The sequence below is a fragment of the Antechinus flavipes genome, chromosome 5, assembly GCF_016432865.1.
Source record: "Antechinus flavipes isolate AdamAnt ecotype Samford, QLD, Australia chromosome 5, AdamAnt_v2, whole genome shotgun sequence".
Classification (NCBI taxonomy): Eukaryota; Metazoa; Chordata; class Mammalia; order Dasyuromorphia; family Dasyuridae; genus Antechinus; species Antechinus flavipes.
The window spans coordinates 202,452,248-202,465,858 of record NC_067402.1 but is presented as its reverse complement, the minus strand read 5'-3'; the positions used below and the strand labels follow the sequence as shown (position 1 = coordinate 202,465,858).

The 13,611-nt window shown below is 33.8% G+C and overlaps 1 protein-coding gene across 2 annotated transcripts in view; it reads right to left on the bottom strand.

Moving 5' to 3' along the window:
* Positions 1 to 13,611, bottom strand: part of NELL2 (neural EGFL like 2) — a 138,782-nt gene that overhangs the window by 87,014 nt on the left and 38,157 nt on the right. The window lies entirely within an intron of this gene.

Here is a 13,611-nt window from a genome sequence, read left to right as displayed (position 1 = left end):
TAGAAGAGTCCATAAATATAGCAAAATATTTGTAGTAGCACTTTTTTTTGCCATAGCAAATAATCAAGGAATCATTAAACTGTGATATATGAGTATAATGGAATAATATTGTGCTAAAAGAAATGTCAGATATGATGAACACAGAGAAGAACTGAAATACATGAATTGATGTATAGTGAAGGAAACAGAATAAAAAAAACAATATACAGAAATTTCAATGGAAAGAATAACTACCCAAAAATGAAATGAATGTTGTTGAATTAAAATAATATGTATGACACGAAAGAAGAAATATAAGATTATACTTTTACCCCACTCCTTTACAAAAGTGGAAGATTCATAGGTGTGGAATATCACATACATTTTCGGGCTTAAATATATATATATATATATATATAGTTTTGCTGTTTTGTTTCTCTTTAACTTTTTCTTTTCTTTCATTAAAATTATAGAATGGCACTCTGAGAAGCAGGAAGGAAAAGAATACTAAGAAATTTTCACAACAGAAAAATAATAATTGCCAGAAATACTTATTTCCTTAAAAGGAAAATTATCAGACTGCATATAAAGGCAAGAATTTGAATAATTACTTCAAAAGAACTTGAAGGTTAAACAAGTATCACTTGCAAACCGACCAAAATATATGAAAAACTAAAATGGAGGGGGTGGGTGTAATAATTGGGGCGGGATTTAGAATAAACATAAGTCAGAGCTGGGGATAGCCAGCCTAAAGGGAACAATCTGGACACAATTTGAAGTATCCCTATATAGGAAGAAAGCCTGAACTGGCCTCCATGTTTCTGATGTTGCTTTTGATGATGATTCTAAAGATGAAGAGTCAGGTTCTGAGGTGTACCATTCTCAAGAGATTTGAGAATAAACCTTTTTTGACATAAAAAGAAGAAACAATTATGCTCTTAGAACTATACCTTTTAGATTATTGCTAATGATCATAGATTACCCAGTTGTCCTAGAGGATTCCTCAATTTCAGGGGAATCCTTTATTTGTATGTTAAAGGAACTGTTTGGAATTTTAACTGTTACAATTCTGTTTCTAATTTTTTTTATTTTGACCATTGAGAGATCAGTCAAAATTATACTACATAGATTTATTGTGACTTCACTTGGAGTTAAAACACTTCTTGGAAAAATTCTTATCCTTACAATCAATCATACATTAACTAAATATAAAAAGAAAAAATAATGAACTAAAAATCATTTTTAAAATTAGAAAGCCAAAAGTAAACAAGCAAAAAATAAGCACAAATAGATATTAAAAATTAGAGGAGAAACAAACAAATTTTGGGGGAAATGCATTATAAACAAAACTAAACTATACATAAATCAGGCAGACAAGAGGCATTAAAGACAGAATATGAAGACATCCTGTCTAAAAATGTAGATGGAGGACTACATTATAGTTCTAGGGCGGGTGAGGAGAGTGAGAAGAGTAGGCAGTAGGGAGGAGTGTGTGATGTTCCAGAGTCAAATAAAGTTTAACAAACAGGGGAGAGTATTCTCTATAGTGTCAGAATAAGAAAAGCCTAGAAAGGAGTGGATGGTGAAGGTGAAAAATTGAAAACTTGGGGGAAAGATAGGAGACCTTATTTTGATGATCAAAAAGGACCAACGACATCACAGGATGGAAATTTGACTGTTCCATAAAACAGCTTGGGAAAGAAAGCTTTTCAAAGTCATGATGTATTAAGATAGGTCCACCTCTTGTCATTTCTTCTTATAATATAGATTTGATATTGGAATGAAATGAGGCACTCATATGTCAGTTGATAGGTAGCCATAAGAAGGAAAAGTTATTCACCCAAGAAGCACTATGTGAGTTGATTTTTCTGAGCAAAGTGCCTCTGCTTTTGAGTTATTTATCATTCTAACAGCCATACCTGAGGATATCATATTTGCAGGTAACATTGATAGGATACATACTCCATAAAAGGATCCAAAAAAGATCTCAGGCTAGAGCACTGGGTTGATAAAATGAGAATCTAATAAAATGAAAATAGACTTCAAACTCAGTCAGCAGAGTGATGTGGCAGCCAAAAATATTTAATGAAATCTTGGTCTATATTAATAAGCATAGCTTCCAGGAATAAAGGGATAATAGTTCCACTGTATTCTGTCATCAATAATCATCTGCTGTATTCATTTCCTAGCACACCATTTAAGCAAGAGAGTAACCAGAGAAAAGGAACCAGGATGATGAGAGACCTTGAATTTATATTATGTTGAGAATTGGTTGAAATAATTGGATTTTTTAACTCATAGAAGAGAAATCAGGGAGAAGATGCTAAAGGTTTTTGAAGCAATTGCAGGATTTTCATATAGATGAGGGGTTAGACTAGTTCTTCTTAGGCCTAGAGTACTGGATGTGATAGGAGTTTCAAAGAGGTCAATTTAGGAATACTACAATAAAGTGTTACTATGAAGTGAAAAAAAAAGCCCCGGCAGAAAGAACAAACAAAGGTCAAGAGACATCTTCCTGGACATAGGTTCTTGGTAAACTCTAGTCATATAACATGGTTTTCTCATCATCTAATGGCATAAAAAGGTTTAGCTATGTAGGGATCAGGCTTTTCAGACTTGGTAGATGTTCCAAGACCATGGGAGTTATCATTTTCTGCCTTGCTGACCAAACATGTTTCCAAATGAAAACAAAGAGGGGTTAAGTTAAGTGTTATTGTAACTTTGCTGAAGAGCTAAATAAATAAATTCATAACTATTTAATGAAGTACAAGTGCTTCACTTATTCAAACACAAATTCAACTAGAAAGATACCTGCATGAGTCACATCCATTCCCAACATCTGGCAGTTTTTAAATGGGAGGAGAAGGCTTTGTGACTCATATTATGATTGAGTTGGAGAAATGGTGCTGCAAACAGGGAGGGCTGGATAATAGATTGGCTAGAAAGAGCACTGCAGAAAAGGCCCCTTTGGTGGAAATGAAGAGTCATATCAATAGATTAGGGAGTAAGCCTCTACATTGTTCACACAAAGCAAGTAGCTCAGTGGGTGCTAGAAGAAGCTTCCTAGCAAAGTAAAGAAGGATCAAGACCATAGTAAAGATCATGTGAAGTATAAAATGGCAGACTACATTTTCTATGATACCCACAATTTAGCAAACCTCCCCAAAACAGAAATCATTTTTCAAAGATAAAATAATTTCAGCTGTTTTCATGATCTAGGACAGGATTTCTTATTATATTTTTCCCACTCATAACCCCTTTTCACCCAAGAAATTTTTACATGATTTTGAGCATATAGGCATATAAAATAGGTGTACAAATCAAAGATATACTGGAAATAAATCATAATTTTGAGATTCTACATTGAGTTATAAAATCCCATATAGGGTCACAACCTACAGTTTAAGAAGCTTTGATCTAGGATACTTAGAATCCAACAGAAACAAAAAAATTCCTTTCAAACCTAAGGGCCAATGCTTACTGATTCTGAAATCACTCAGTACTCCTCTACCACTTCTCACACTATCCACTTGCAGTGAGATCTCAGTAGGAGACCCAAAGACATGACACGGGCTTACAACAATCTCCTCCCGCTACTACACCTGTTCCCCCTTCTTCTTTCCAGTGACTATGGCTGGTGACCTATGAATTGCCCTATTCGGGGAGAGACTGAGACCCTTTGAGATCCAGTCCCAAAGGAAATTATAATGAGAAGGGAGGGAGTTGGGAAGTAAGGAATAAAAAAAAAGAAAAGTAAAAAAAAAAAAGACTGAAAATAAAGATTTTAAGAAGAAAACTCAAAGACATTGAATGTAAACAGATAAATCAACAAGAAAATCAATAATAGAAGGAAATATAGCCTCCAGTATTAGTAAATTAGTTCAGGCAATCTATGAATGAACACTGCCCCAAAAAGGGGGAGGGTGACATAGCACTTGATGAAATGAGAATCTTATAGAATACAGATGAAATCGCAAGATTCTATAGCTGAGTGATTTAAAAAAGAAATGAGAATTATAAGAACAGAATTTAATAGCCTACACAGCAAAAATAATAAATAAAATAGAAAAATTTAAATCTATAATGGCATGCCTCATTAAAGAAACAAAAAAGAAGATAATAGATCAGGAATACAAATTCTAAGATGTGAAGAAAAACATAGAAAAACAAAAAAATAGGAAAAACATTAAGAGAAAATATGCTCACTATGCAAACAAAACTATGAAATTAATGACAGTATGCACAGAGGAAAACATGGGTCTCCTAGAAGAAAATGACATAACAAAAAATCTTAACATTGTAAAGAAGAGAATAATAGAAGACAACTGCCTAGAATTCTAATTGAAAGGATTGCCTCCAGAAAAAAAAAATAAACAAAAAAGAGGGCAGATTCTAAGATACATAACAGTTAAATTTAACAATTCAAATCTGAAGCAACAAGTTCTGAAAGCCCTGAAAATTGAAAAAGTCACATTGATTCTATTCTCTAATTAATTTGATTTTGTATCAATACTGACATTTTGTGTATCTAAGTTACATTTCATTTGTCTCTGATTTAAGTTTAGGAATTTAGATTTCTTATCAATTGCTTATTGTCTCTGAGTTATTTAAAAGTTCAGTTTTCCTGCTAATCACTATCCTGTTCTTGTGTCAGAGAAATGCTTCCCTTGAAGGATGCAGGTGGATGCCAAGGAGTCTGATCTGTTATCTCTGCAACAGTGGCTATCCTTCAAGAAAGTCTGGCCTTTTGTCATAGGGATATTAACCATCCATGTGGTAGGTATCACCAATGAGCTTTCCATAGTTACAAGTAAGAATAAGAGGTTGTTGGTAATCCTGCATTCCATCTATGATTCTGCTTTCTAGTTTTTGCATGCTGTTCTTTTTATTTATAAAATCATCTATTAGGGTCAGCTAGGTGTCATAATGGTTAGAGCACCAGCCTTGAAGTCAGGAGGATCTAAGTTCAAATCTTTCTTCAGCTACTTAACATTTCCTAGCTATCTGATCCTGGGCAAGTCATTTAACCCTAATTGCCTCAGGGGAAAAAAATTCACCTATTAGGTCTCATTCAGTGTCTTTCAGCTTTCTGAAGAGCTAAAGGTTCCTACTAGCCATACCAATAAACCAACACACTTGGAACTTTTTTTCCCCCTCAATTTACTTTTGTTTCAATTTCAACAGCCCTCAGGAGATAGATCTTTAAAAACAAAAGAAAGGAATGCAGTACTATTCCATACCCACTAGAAAAAGGAGGGAAAATGGAATAATATGTTCTGAGGAGCACTGGAGCTCAGATTGTCCTACCCTGTAAATCTGAACTTAACCATACTGGATAAAAGATGGACATTCAGCAATAAAGAAGAATTTGAAATCTTTTTAGAAAGAAAACTAAAACTGAAAAGATTATTTCTCTTGAACATCCCAAACACCAGAAATACAGAAGGAGTAAACGAATGTATCAGGCAAGGAAATAATAGCAACAAAGTGACAAGAGAGACAAGCAAGAGATTTCTTTCTAAATGTGTGCAAGGCAGAAATTTGGTAAAGGTAACAGTGAAAATGTGGAAAGGGAATATTATGGATAGAGTTTAGCAACAAGCTCCCTACAGATGAATACTTCAGTTGTGGAATTATACCACGCCATGGGAAGGTTCATGAAAGGAAAGAGAGGTAAGCAGGGAGATGAAAAAGAAAATCATGTGTCAGGGTTAAATCGAAGGTCAATAATGAGAGAAAGGTGACTTTTGGGGTCTCAAAAGAAGAATCTACAGGAAATGGATGAGAAAGGAGAGAGAATAAAAGGGAAAGTAAAGGAAGGAGACATTACTATGGAGGTGGAGGAGGTTCCACTGATGAACGCTCCTATAAGTGAAGAAAGATAGATGGTCAGGAAAGATTTAAACATTACACTAACTAAGACTTAGGGGAGTATGGTGTTTTAAAAATCTATTTCTTCTATGAGGTGAGGGAAAAGGTAAGTATTGAAATCCCTGAAACCTGGAGAAGTAGGAGAGCATAAACACAGGGTAACTGTAGAAAAATAGTCAGCTGGAGAGGGTGCAGATTAATGGTGGGCTGCATAATCAAAAATGTGAGAAGAATGGACCCTCTTATGGAGCAGTGTCCTCACTGGCACGTGTAATAATTGGCACTATGCTGGAAGTGTGGCACAAAGGAAAAGTGAACACAGTGGAGCAAATGGCAAGGACAGAAAGCACCTTCAGAGGAGAGTAAAGAATGGAGAGCATTGTCCTAGTAACTTGTTTGCAAGAAAAATATAGCAAAAAGAGAGAAACCAAATAATTATAGGAGTCATTAATCAGGAAACTAGGCATTAGAGTTAAGCAGAAATAGAAAATGGATAATGAAGAAAACAAGAAAAAATGTTTTTGGAAAAGGGTCACCAAAAATCAAATATAAAAACTAAGAAAAGGTACTAGTTGAGGAGAAGATAGAATATCCAATAAGAAGAGAGAATTAGAGGGGAAAGAAAAAGAATCAGTGCTAAAAGGACCACCTTAATAAAAGATTAACGTAAAGTAACGGAAGGCACATAAGAATATGTTTACAGCAGAAGAGAGACTTGAAACTGAAAAGTTTTTGTACAAGCAACAGTAATTCATATAAATAAGAAGGAAGTGGTTAAATGGGGGATGGAGGGGAATCTTTGTATCAAATTTCAAGGAGGTCTCCTTATGAATTCTAGCCTTGTGTGAGTTGTCCATAAAATGGAGAAAATAAAATACATTTTTGGCAAATGTATAATTAGCATTTGAACAGTGAGGCTATCTTATCAGAGTTGTGCTTTCTACAGCAGAATTTGCAAGCTTGCCATCAGCTTGAGATAGGACCTTAGTATCTGGTACCTTATTTTTCCAGATGATCTTCAGAATCCTCCTAAGACAAGTCAAATGGAAGTGATTTGGTTTCCTGGCATATCACTGGTATACAGTCCAGGTTTCGCAGGCAATGAAGTGAGAACAATGGCTCTGGAGATCTTTAATGTGATAGGCAGTCTAGTACCTTTTCTCTTCCATACTTTCCAAACATTAAACTAGCTCTGGCGATACATGTCAACCTCACCATCTATATGAACATCCCTGGAACGTATACCGACAAAGCAAGTGAGCTTATCCACAGCATCGGGAATTTCTTCATTTTGTAACAAATGGTTCTGGTTGGTAGAGAACCTGTGTTTTGTTGGTGTTAATTATTGGGCTAAAATTAGCACAAGCAGCAGAGAACTGACCCATACTCTTTTGCATTTCTGCCTCAGAGGCTGCATTTAATGCACAATCATCTGCAAACAAAAAATCGTGTGTTAACTCTCCGTCCACTTTGATCTTAAACTGTAGCCTTTTCAAATTGAATAATTTACTATCAAAGTGGTAGCTGATTTTGACACTGTTTTCATTCTCATTGAAAGCATTTATCAACATTGCTGAAAACATAGGCTAAAAAGCATTGCTTCACTTTATTGGTGACTTGGAAAGCATGAAAGCATCATCCATTATCCAGAACCCAGGCAAATATGCCATCATGAAACTGATGTATAATATTGATGTACTTCTCCAGACAAACAAATTTTGCCATAATTTTCCACTGACAAATGACAGTGTCAAAAGCTTGAATTGATGATAGTCTGTTGAGAACACGATGGAAGTGTTTAACCTGTCTCTCCAGGATCACATCTTTGTTACTAATCAATGTAATTCTATTAGCACTGAGTAGGTGACATGTACCATAGGTTTTTGGTCCATAAATACCCTGTCAGGTATCATAAAATAATTTTTATTTTATATTTAATTTAATTTTATTTCCCTTCTTACTGAGTCAGGAATCCTGCATATCTCTAACAGGCAATTACATTTTATTTTTGGTGGAATTAAATGCTGTCTTCTTAGAGATGGATGAACTATCCGGTTGGTAAAGTCTGTGGAATTTTTTTTTTTTACATTTTTTTGTGTAGCAATTTCTGAATTTCCTCATAATTTTCTTCAAAGTAATGTTGATGTTTGCAAATATTCTGACCAAGATGACAAAATGAGATGCTATACACCAAGTGTCAGAAATATGCCCACACTTTTTGATGCATTGTCTCAGCTTTTTCTCCAAGTTAGCAATGAACTGTCTGTGTTCAACAAAAGGCTCTAATCTGCATCTTGGGGCTGCAACTTTTGTTGAATATGAATGTTTAACTTGGAAAGGATAAGTCTATGATTAGTCTAGAACTCTGTACCTTTATCTCTCTCACACCCTATCTTTCTCTTCTTCTTATTTTAGTTTATTAAATGGCAATGTTTGCTTCAAGGATGCATTCATGAAGTTTTATTGCATTTAGGTAAATGAAAGGCAGTATGGGTAATGAGAAGATGCAAAGTACTAATTAACTATTGCTATAGCTAATGTGGAATCCATTCTTCCTTGCTATTTCTGGTAATTTGTGTCTGTTCTTGCACTAAAGTCACTCAAAATTTATGAGCTTGTCTTCTTTTGGCATATTGATGATGAGGGTCTCCAACTTTTCATTAAATTTTTCTTTGACCCCATTAGAAATAATCATGTTGGGAACAGTGCTTTGATGATGGGGGCATGGGACCTCCCAGGGACTTGTAGAACTGTCCTAAAAGAGACAGTCACGTTGTCATGTGTCTGTTGTCCACTCCTTTTGAGAAGTACAAAAACTTGTCAATTATATTAGTTTTGATTATAAAACCTATGCCAGTTTTAAAGCATTCCTTAATCCCTGTGGCCATTCCAAAAAACATGTATCTAGCTCTGACTTTGAAAAGCTAATCTTATTTGCCTGCCTTGTTTCACTCAGGGCTGCTATTTGAATGTAATACTTGCAAGTTCTCTCACAACAGCAGCTGTTCACCTTTCAGGTCTACTGAATTTCATGTTGTCCTTAAGGGTACCAAGTACCAATGGTGAGTAAAATCGCATTTGCAAAAGTTTTTGTACATTGTGTGTGTATTTCAAGCATCAAGTGGGATCCCTGAATGTCAGGGTAAACAGGCTAGGGTTAGGTGAAGCAGACAATTTTTAAGGCACTTTTTCTATCCTCTTCCTCCTTTGGATCATGAGTGGAACAGACCTTAAAAAATATTACTCAGACAGGGATGCTGAATCCTATTGCTGCTTCAGTTTAGTGAGAAGATGACCACATGGCCTAGGTAATGCTTACCTACCTGAAGGTAGTGCTTACAAAACAAAAGCTTGACCTTCAGTTAATCTTATCCCCAAAGTAGTTGAAGGTGAAGTTTCAAGTAAGGAGTTTAGACTCACACATTGTTTGAGAGTATTAACTAATGTAATTCTTAGCTCAAAGAAGGCAACAGCAAGATACACAGTATTACACAGATAAATAGGAAAACTCCATTATAACAAGTTATTATGGACAAAAAATTAATTTCTATGCTTAATATATATTCACCTCAAAATTTTTAAATACTTAAAGAAAAAGCCAAGTACAGGCACAACTAGACAGTAAACTATAATAATTGAAATCTTCAATGTACTCCTTTTAGACCTAGATAAATCTAACCAAAACCAATACCAAACCAAATCAAAACAAAACAATAACAACTAAACAACCAACTAAACAAGAAAGAGTTAGGCACTTAAAGAAGATTTTTAATGGAGGTAGACAGGACAGATGTCTTATGATTGTTGAATGAGAAGAGAAAACATTGCACATTTTTCTCACCAGTGCAAAACAACTTTACATAAGTTAATCATATTTTAAGGCATAAAAATTCATAAACAAATGCATAAAATCAAATTATTTGCTGATCAAAATGGAATTAAAGTGAGAAGCAGAAATTAAGATTTTTGCATAAGAATTCATTATTTCACCAAAAATTGTAGAAAAAACTGGAAAGAAATCTGGCAGAAATAGGGCATAGACCAGTATCTTATATCATTTGCCAAGATAAGATTAAAATGGAAATATGATCTAGATATAAATAGAGATATTACAAGAAAATTGGCATAACATGGACCATATTACTTATCATACTTATGGAAAAGAGAACAAGTTATGCATAGACAAGTGATAAAGAGCAGAGTAAGGTATAAGGTGAATAATTTCTATTACATTAAATTAAGAAGGTTTTTATGTAAATAAAACAAATGTCAAGATCAAGAGGAAAGCAGAAAAGTTTTGGGGGGGAATTATAGACAACTTCTCAGATAAAAGTCTCATATCTCAAATCTATAAAGAGTTTTGTTGAATCTAAGAACACAAGTCATTCACCAATTGATAAATAGTGAAGAAATATGAATAAATAGTTTTTAAAAACAAAACAATTTATACACATATGAAAAAGTATTCTAAATAATTATTGATTAGAGAAATTTAAATTAAAACAACCTTGAAATATCGTTTTATACTTATCAGAATGGCTAAAATGATTGAAAGTAAAAGTGGAAAGTGGTGAAAAGGATGTGAAAAAATTGGAACACTATTCATCATTGCTGGATTTGTGAAGTTATCTAACCATTTTGGAAAACAATCTGAAATTGTTCCCGAAGAATTATTGAATTGCCTATACCTTTTGACCCAGCAATGCCCATTACTAGATCTATTTCCAAAGATGACAAGGGAAAAAGGAAAATAATCGATATGTTCTAGAAGTATTTATAACAGTGCTCTTTGGTAGCAAAGAACTAGAAATTGCAGGGACATTTGTCAATCAAGAGAAGGCTGAATAAGTATGGTCTATGATTGTGATGGAATCCTACTGTGTTATTAGAAATGATGAGCTTGATAATTTTAGAAAAATGTGGATAGATTTGCACAAAATAATTGAGTGAAATGAGCAGAATCAGGAAACCAGTGTATATACAGTAACAGCAATTTGATTTTAAGACTTGAGCAAATACATCATTTTATTGCTTTTAAATTCTCAATATAAAGGACAAAAGAAAGATGCTCTCTGCCTCCAGAGAGAGTTGATAAATAGAAATATGTATAGAATGATTTTTACATACATATTATGTGTGTATATTTACATACATATGTGTATATACATATGTATTGTTTATGTTCATATGCATACATATTTGGGTCTAATGGTAGCAATCTCTAGGACAGGGTGAAAGAGAAGGAAAAAAGGAAATTTACATGACAACTTTACTACATATTTAAAAGGAATAGCAAGTTTTATATAATAGATTTGCAGTTTTATGTGCAATCATCTTTTTGTTATACTTGGTTATGGAAAATTTTTTAATTTTATAAATTAAAAAAAACATTCATTGATCAAAATGGAATTAAAGTTATATTCCACCAAAAAATTGAAAAAAAAAGAATTAAAATTTAATTGGAGTCCAAATAATTTAATTCTTAAGAATGGATAATTAGAAAAAATTATGAAAACAATAGATAATTTCATTAAAGATGACAAGCTGGTGTGACATTGCCTACAATCTCTGCTACTACAGTGGCTATGGCTAATAAAGCGCATAAACTTTAGTGTATGAAGTCTATGGGATGTATCCACTAAGTGATGACATGATTAGCTCCTGAGAACAGAGAGCTACCAGACTGCCTAAGGAGGTATGAAGTGGTCTAGATAGATAATAAAACATGTCAAACCTTCCATACTAATTAGCAATGGAAATATATACATGAAAGAGTACTGTGCTTCCATTTTAGGTGCAATAGGAAGACATATACGCATATCAATGTGTATATATAAGTGTGTGTGTATACACACACATACACACAAATATACATACATATGCACACTACATGCTTTATATATATATGCACATATACACATATCTGTATCTTCCCATATGTCTATATGTGTGTTTGCATTTAACATGTATATATAACATATATTTACACATGTACACAATTGTGTATAATATATAGCAATAATGACAATGAGGCAAAATACCCAAAACATGAAATGTCAAGATAAACAGAACCAAAAATAGATTATTTAAATAACTGAATCTCAGAGAGAGGGGGAAGTTGAAGAAGACATGTATGAGCATTTATGTTAAGGAAAAAAGAAAAACTTTGGAAATTGTTGAGATTTTTTAAACGAGAAAGAGAAAATGTAAAGAGAAAAGCAAAAAGGCTACAGGACAGAATCTTGGGGTACCACATTATATGTATATGACATAGATGAAGGTCCTGCAAAAGATACTAAAGTAGTTATGCAGGTAAAAGAACCAGTCAAAATCACCAAAAAACCCAGAAAAAACAATATCCAGCAGGAAAAGGTGATGAACAGTGGTGAGAGGTCAAATAGGATGAGAAATGAAGAAAAAACACTGCCTTAAAAATCCAAAGATCATTGCTAACTTTAGAGAGAGCAATTTCAGTTGAAGTATGGGGTCAGAAGTCAGATTGTAGGCAGTAGAAAATAGTGAGAGAAGCAGATGTGGAAGCCTTAAATGTAGAGCATTTGTAAAAAATCTGATGGTTGAGAAAGAGAAAAGAGCTATGCTATGATAACTTGCAGGAATGGAAGTATCTGATGATATATGTAATTATGTAAAAAGGGTGGGAAAAAACATGAATGTGTTTTAAGCAGCTAGAAAACAACCAATAGCTAGAAAAACATGGAAGTAGAAATGATAATGGGAACAATCTGCTAGAGGAAATAGATGGGAAGAGATAAAGGTTACATATAGAAAGGCTGCACTTGCCAAAAAGGATCATCCTGGACTGAAGTAAGGGAGGAGATAGTTGCAGTTGTTATCAGAGAGAAGAGAAAAGGAAGCTTTCAGTGAATAGCCAGAATGTTTTCAAATCACAAATTAATATGTCTTAAAAACAAAAGATATCGATAAATTATTGACAAAAAGAAGAAAAGATTAAATACAGGAATCTAAGAATGAAAAATAGACCTAATTCCTAGATTATCTACTTTCTCCACCACTTTTGAATCATGTTTTGAGATCCCACTTAATTTAATGCCTGAACTATGTAAAATAAATCACAAAAGAATAGATTTAGCTAATGGAGAGATATAGAAATGCATTTAATGGTATTTCTCTTTAATTAACAAAGTAATACTATTCTTCCAATTCTCCTTGGAGGCTGTGCCAAATTTTGTCTGTCCTCAAATCACCAGTGTCACTCCCTTTCCTCACCCTCATCCCCTTAATTAAATTCCATGAGAAAGTCATTTACACTGATTGCCTCCAATTCAACTCTGAATCTCTTCTAAACCTTCTGCCTCAGTCACCAACTGAAATGTTAATGTTTTCAGTGCATTCTTTCCTTTCCTCAAACCTTATGGTTCTTGATTTTTCTGAAGCATTTGACATTGTTGAGTAGTTTCTCTTCTTATATACCCTTTCCTCCCTAGGTTTTTGGTGCATTATTTTATCCATATTTTTTTTACATCTCTCTGTCCACTCTTTCTCAGTCTCTTTTACTGAGTTTTTATCCACGTCACATCCACTAATCAAAGGTGTGCTTGAAGTTTTTGTCTTGGTCCCTCTTCTTTTTTCTCTCTATAATTAATTACTTTTAATTTCAATTCCAAATTGTCTCCTTCCATTTGGATCCTCCTACAGTTGGGGTTAATTAAGAGTGAAATGAGTAGAACCAAGAAACCAGTATATACAGTAAAAGCAATATAGTTTTAAGAACTTTGAGCA